This window comes from Lathyrus oleraceus, unplaced genomic scaffold (assembly GCF_024323335.1).
Source record: "Lathyrus oleraceus cultivar Zhongwan6 unplaced genomic scaffold, CAAS_Psat_ZW6_1.0 chrUn0175, whole genome shotgun sequence".
NCBI classification, from domain to species: domain Eukaryota; kingdom Viridiplantae; phylum Streptophyta; class Magnoliopsida; order Fabales; family Fabaceae; genus Lathyrus; species Lathyrus oleraceus.
This window is the reverse complement of record NW_026112566.1, coordinates 87,129-92,819: the sequence shown is the minus strand read 5'-3', so window position 1 is coordinate 92,819 and position 5,691 is coordinate 87,129. Positions and strand designations below refer to the sequence as shown.

Below are 5,691 nucleotides of genomic sequence, written 5' to 3'. Positions count from 1 at the left end.
TCTCAACTGATGTTTAGTTGTTAATCTCATAAACACTTTCCTTGACAGCAAAGAAAAAGATGGACTAATTGCATTAAGATTACAACAACAATTTATATTTAACTCATTTGAGAATGTTAATGATATCAATATAAACTAATTGAATACTCAATACATTTTTGTACTTTTAAGAAATTATACATTAAAATGCAGAAGAATTGAGTCGTTGTAGTATAGTGGTAAGTATTCCTGCCTGTCACGCAGGTGACCGGGTTCGATCCCCGGCAACGGCGTATTTTATTTCCATTCTTATATTTTGATTTGGATAGAATTATTTTAATTTGAAAAATAATAAATTTTAACTTTCTTTTAAGAAAAATTTCTCTTTCTCTTTTCTGGTAGAAAGGAATACCATTGTTTAGAAATTTAGAATAAATTACAAGCCTTGTTATAAGATATCGGCTATCCTTATCCTTTGACTGATATGTTATGATACAACGTCATTTATTCATAGAAAATGTCACTGAAACATATACCGATAAAAGAAATTTAAGGCTTATATGTATATATTTTATTTCCTTATTTTACCTCATATAAATTTTATTTCCCTAGTTTAAAACTCAAACGTTTGATTCCATAGTTTCATTTATTATTACTATATCAAATCAAATCCGTTCTAAAATGTCCAGATAGGGACAATTTGGGGAAAATGTGACGATTCTTTCCCCAATATTGGATGTGAAGAGAAAATAACAAAACTTATATTTTTGTGAGTATTTTAGTAGGCTATTTGACCCAGGAGAGACAAATGGGAATCCTCGTCTCCTCTTCTTTTTTGTCATATAAGAGGTTCTTAATTGAGGGACATCTAAATTTATGAATAAGGTTAATAAGTATCAAACTAGAAATCCTATTGGCAGCTTCACCCCGTCTCTTATTCTTTATGGTGAGGATGTGATGGATTTTTGCAGAAGAACCAAATACAACATTCAAAACTTGTCACACTTATTCAATATGTGCGTTGATATTTATCGCCATACAGTCAATACTGTCAAGTCTACTATTTATACAAATTTTATTTTCATCATATGCTTCTCGTCATCTCTGAGACTCTTGGCTTCTCTATCATTAACATTTCTTTTTTTTGTTTAAGTATCTATTTTATAGATAAGGTCAAAGCTACTTAGTCACTGCTCATTGCTGGCAGGATAAAACCGTAGTTATCTGCTTCAAAACCTTATTTGGTATCTACTACTAGTAGAAATAAATTATTCAAGAGTATCATTCAAAGCATGCTTGACTATGGGTTCGTGGAGTATTCTTGGCACGACAGCCTTTTGAAGGAAATTGATAAATGGATTATATACTATATTTTGGAAGGTGGTTTTATTAAGTAAAAGAATCTTATTGTGACGTGGAACAATGTCTGTACTACTCAATAAGGGGGGAGTTTGAGTGTTGGGTCCCTCATAAATTGAATGAGGAAGACTCCATTAAATTTGATATGGGTTTATTACTTACAAAATCCAAGGTGACAATACCCTTAGAGCTAGAGTGATCAGGAATAAGTTTATATTAGCTACCACGTTGATCGACTATATGTTATGGTATTAAGAGGAACGTGGATATCGTATTTGATGACAGTAGTCGGTTTCTTTGTAGGAGAGACATGATCATGTTTTGAATGAATTCTTGGAACAAATACCTTGTATTTAAAACTCCCAATATTGACCTTTTTGTTTATCATTTCTTCGACGCTAATGTGAAATATATCATTAAAAGAAATAATTTGATTTTTCCTTATTTAAACATTCAGACTTGTCCATCATATGTATCTACAAGCCATCATATTACAAATTCAAATAATATTATGGGTGACCTCCTATCGTAGAATTATAGTAGTAATGGTTATATGAGTTTCAAATAATCTTATAATCCTATTAACACAATGATCAATAACTACCTTGAGCTAAAACTTTATGGAATCAATTCCTCTGAATATTTCATTATTTGAGGATTATATATCATCGAGTTCTATTTGTGGGAAACTATCATTTAGAGAATTTCACATGGCCCCTAAATCTGATTTGTGTTATTGTGACAAAGAATCTAATCATTATTTGTAATCAGATTTCAAATCTTTTTAACTTTATGGAAATTACCTAGGAAATCCATCCAGATTAATGTTTTTTCTTGTTATACCCTTTGTATTTGGAGAATTTGTCAAAGAATATGGTCCAAACAAGGAAAACTTGTCACTTTGTTTGTTATGATTAGTATGTTGAAAATTTTTGGCAATGCGGGAGTAAGCGCGTGTTAAGGTAAAACAAGTCATAAAAATTCTTCAATTAATTAACCTGATTGTTTCTCATGTTTCCGAGACAAGTAACCTCTCTGATTCTTCTTCTTTATTTTTGCACGTGTATTGAATCTTAAAATTCTATGGATTAGTTTCATCCTCATATAGTTCCAAAAACCAAATGTTGGAACCCTATTAAAATTTATAGGATTACATGCATTAATGATGGTGTAACTAGAGAATTTCTAGGTCCTTCTACTAGATGTGGTATCTTTAAGAACCAATATACTAATTTACGGAATTGTTTTAATCTAAACATCAGTAACTTTAATTTATTTATATATGAGTTAATTGGTATTAAGGCGGACGTTAAAACTACTTTAAAAAATGGGCGGAACTCTATGTGGCTCGATATTGGTTCTCAACTGATGACTTTAGTTGTTAATCTCATAACACTTTTCCTTGACAGCAAAGAAAAAGATGGACTAATTGCATTAAGATTACAACAACAATTTATATTTACCTCATTTTGAGAATGTTAATGATATCAATATAAACTAATTGAATACTCAATACATTTTTGTACTTTTAAGAAATTATACATTAAAAATGCAGAAGAATTGAGTCGTTGTAGTATAGTGGTAAGTATTCCTGCCTGTCACGCAGGTGACCCGGGTTCGATCCCCGGCAACGGCGTATTTTATTTCCATTCTTTATATTTTGATTTGGATAGAATTTATTTTAATTTGAAAAATAATAAATTTTAACTTTCTTTTAAGAAAAATTTCTCTTTCTCTTTTCTGGTAGAAAGGAAATACCATTGTTTAGAAATTTAGAATAAATTACAAGCCTTGTTATAAGATATCGGCTATCCTTATCCTTTGACTGATATGTTATGATACAACGTCATTTTATTCATAGAAAATGTCACTGAAACATATACCGATAAAAGAAATTTTAAGGCTTATATGTATATATTTTATTTCCTTATTTTACCTCATATTAAATTTTATTTCCCTAGTTTAAAACTCAAACGTTTGATTCCATAGTTTCATTTATTATTACTATATCAAATCAAATCCGTTCTAAAATGTCCAGATAGGGACAATTTGGGGAAAATGTGACGATTCTTTCCCCAATATTGGATGTGAAGAGAAAATAACAAAACTTATATTTTTGTGAGTATTTTAGTAGGCTATTTGACCCAGGAGAGACAAATGGGAATCCCTCGTCTCCTCTTCTTTTTGTCTCATATAAGAGGTTCTTAATTGAGGGACATCTAAATTTATGAATAAGGTTAATAAGTATCAAACTAGAAATCCTATTGGCAGCTTCACCCCGTCTCTTATTCTTTATGGTGAGGATGTGATGGATTTTTGCAGAAGAACCAAATACAACATTCAAAACTTGTCACACTTATTCAATATGTGCGTTGATATTTATCGCCATACAGTCAATACTGTCAAGTCTACTATTTATACAAATTTTATTTCTCATCATATGCTTCTCGTCATCTCTGAGACTCTTGGCTTCTCTATCATTAACATTTCTTTTGTTTGCTTAAGTATTCCTAATTTTATAGATAAGGTCAAAGCTACTTAGTCACTGCTCATTGCTGGCAGGATAAAACCGTAGTTATCTGCTTCAAAACCTTATTTGGTATCTACTACTAGTAGAAATAAATTATTCAAGAGTATCATTCAAAGCATGCTTGACTATGGGTTCGTGGAGTATTCTTGGCACGACAGCCTTTTGAAGGAAATTGATAAATGGATTATATACTATATTTGGAAGGTGGTTTTATTAAGTAAAAGAATCTTATTGTGACGTGGAACAATGTCTGTACTACTCAATAAGGGGGGAGTTTTGAGTGTTGGGTCCCTCATAAATTGAATGAGGAAGACTCCATTAAATTTGATATGGTGTTTATTACTTACAAAATCCAAGGTGACAATACCCTTAGAGCTAGAGTGATCAGGAATAAGTTTATATTAGCTACCACGTTGATCGACTATATGTTATGGTATTAAGAGGAACGTGGATATCGTATTTGATGACAGTAGTCGGTTTCTTTGTAGGAGAGACATGATCATGTTTGAATGAATTCTTGGAACAAATACCTTGTATTTAAAACTCCCAATATTGACCTTTTTGTTTATCATTTCTTCGACGCTAATGTGAAATATATCATTAAAAGAAATAATTTGATTTTTCCTTATTTAAACATTCAGACTTGTCCATCATATGTATCTACAAGCCATCATATTACAAATTCAAATAATATTATGGGTGACCTCCTATCGTAGAATTATAGTAGTAATGGTTATATGAGTTTCAAATAATCTTATAATCCTATTAACACCAATGATCAATAACTACCTTGAGCTAAAACTTTATGGAATCAATTCCTCTGAATATTTCATTATTTTGAGGATTATATATCATCGAGTTCTATTTGTGGGAACCTATCATTTAGAGAATTTCACATGGCCCCTAAATCTGATTTGTGTTATTGTGACAAAGAATCTAATCATTATTTGTAATCAGATTTCAAATCTTTTTAACTTTATGGAAATTACCTAGGAAATCCATCCAGATTAATGTTTTTTCTTGTTATACCCTTTGTATTTGGAGAATTTGTCAAAGAATATGGTCCAAACAAGGAAAACTTGTCACTTTGTTTGTTATGATTAGTATGTTGAAAATTTTTGGCAATGCGGGAGTAAGCGCGTGTTTAAGGTAAAACAAGTCATAAAAATTCTTCAATTAATTAACCTGATTGTTTCTCATGTTTCCGAGACAAGTAACCTCTCTGATTCTTCTTCTTTATTTTTGCACGTGTATTGAATCTTAAAATTCTATGGATTAGTTTCATCCTCATATAGTTCCAAAAACCAAATGTTGGAACCCTATTAAAATTTATAGGATTACATGCATTAATGATGGTGTAACTAGAGAATTTCTAGGTCCTTCTACTAGATGTGGTATCTTTAAGAACCAATATACTAATTTACGGAATTGTTTTAATCTAAACATCAGTAACTTTAATTTATTTATATATGAGTTAATTGGTATTAAGGCGGACGTTAAAACTACTTTAAAAAATGGGCGGAACTCTATGTGGCTCGATATTGGTTCTCAACTGATGACTTTAGTTGTTAATCTCATAACACTTTTCCTTGACAGCAAAGAAAAAGATGGACTAATTGCATTAAGATTACAACAACAATTTATATTTACCTCATTTTGAGAATGTTAATGATATCAATATAAACTAATTGAATACTCAATACATTTTTGTACTTTTAAGAAATTATACATTAAAAATGCAGAAGAATTGAGTCGTTGTAGTATAGTGGTAAGTATTCCTGCCTGTCACGCAGGTGACCCGGGTTCGATCCCCGGCAACGGCG

General features: G+C 30.9%; 2 non-coding genes across 2 annotated transcripts; both read left to right on the top strand.

Moving 5' to 3' along the window:
- The first annotated feature begins 2,902 nt into the window (after positions 1-2,902).
- On the top strand, positions 2,903-2,974 carry TRNAD-GUC (transfer RNA aspartic acid (anticodon GUC)). The gene has a single exon. It is a non-coding gene; the product is annotated as a tRNA-Asp (tRNA).
- Positions 2,975-5,619: 2,645 nt separating this feature from the next.
- Positions 5,620-5,691, top strand: TRNAD-GUC (transfer RNA aspartic acid (anticodon GUC)). The gene has a single exon. It is a non-coding gene; the product is annotated as a tRNA-Asp (tRNA).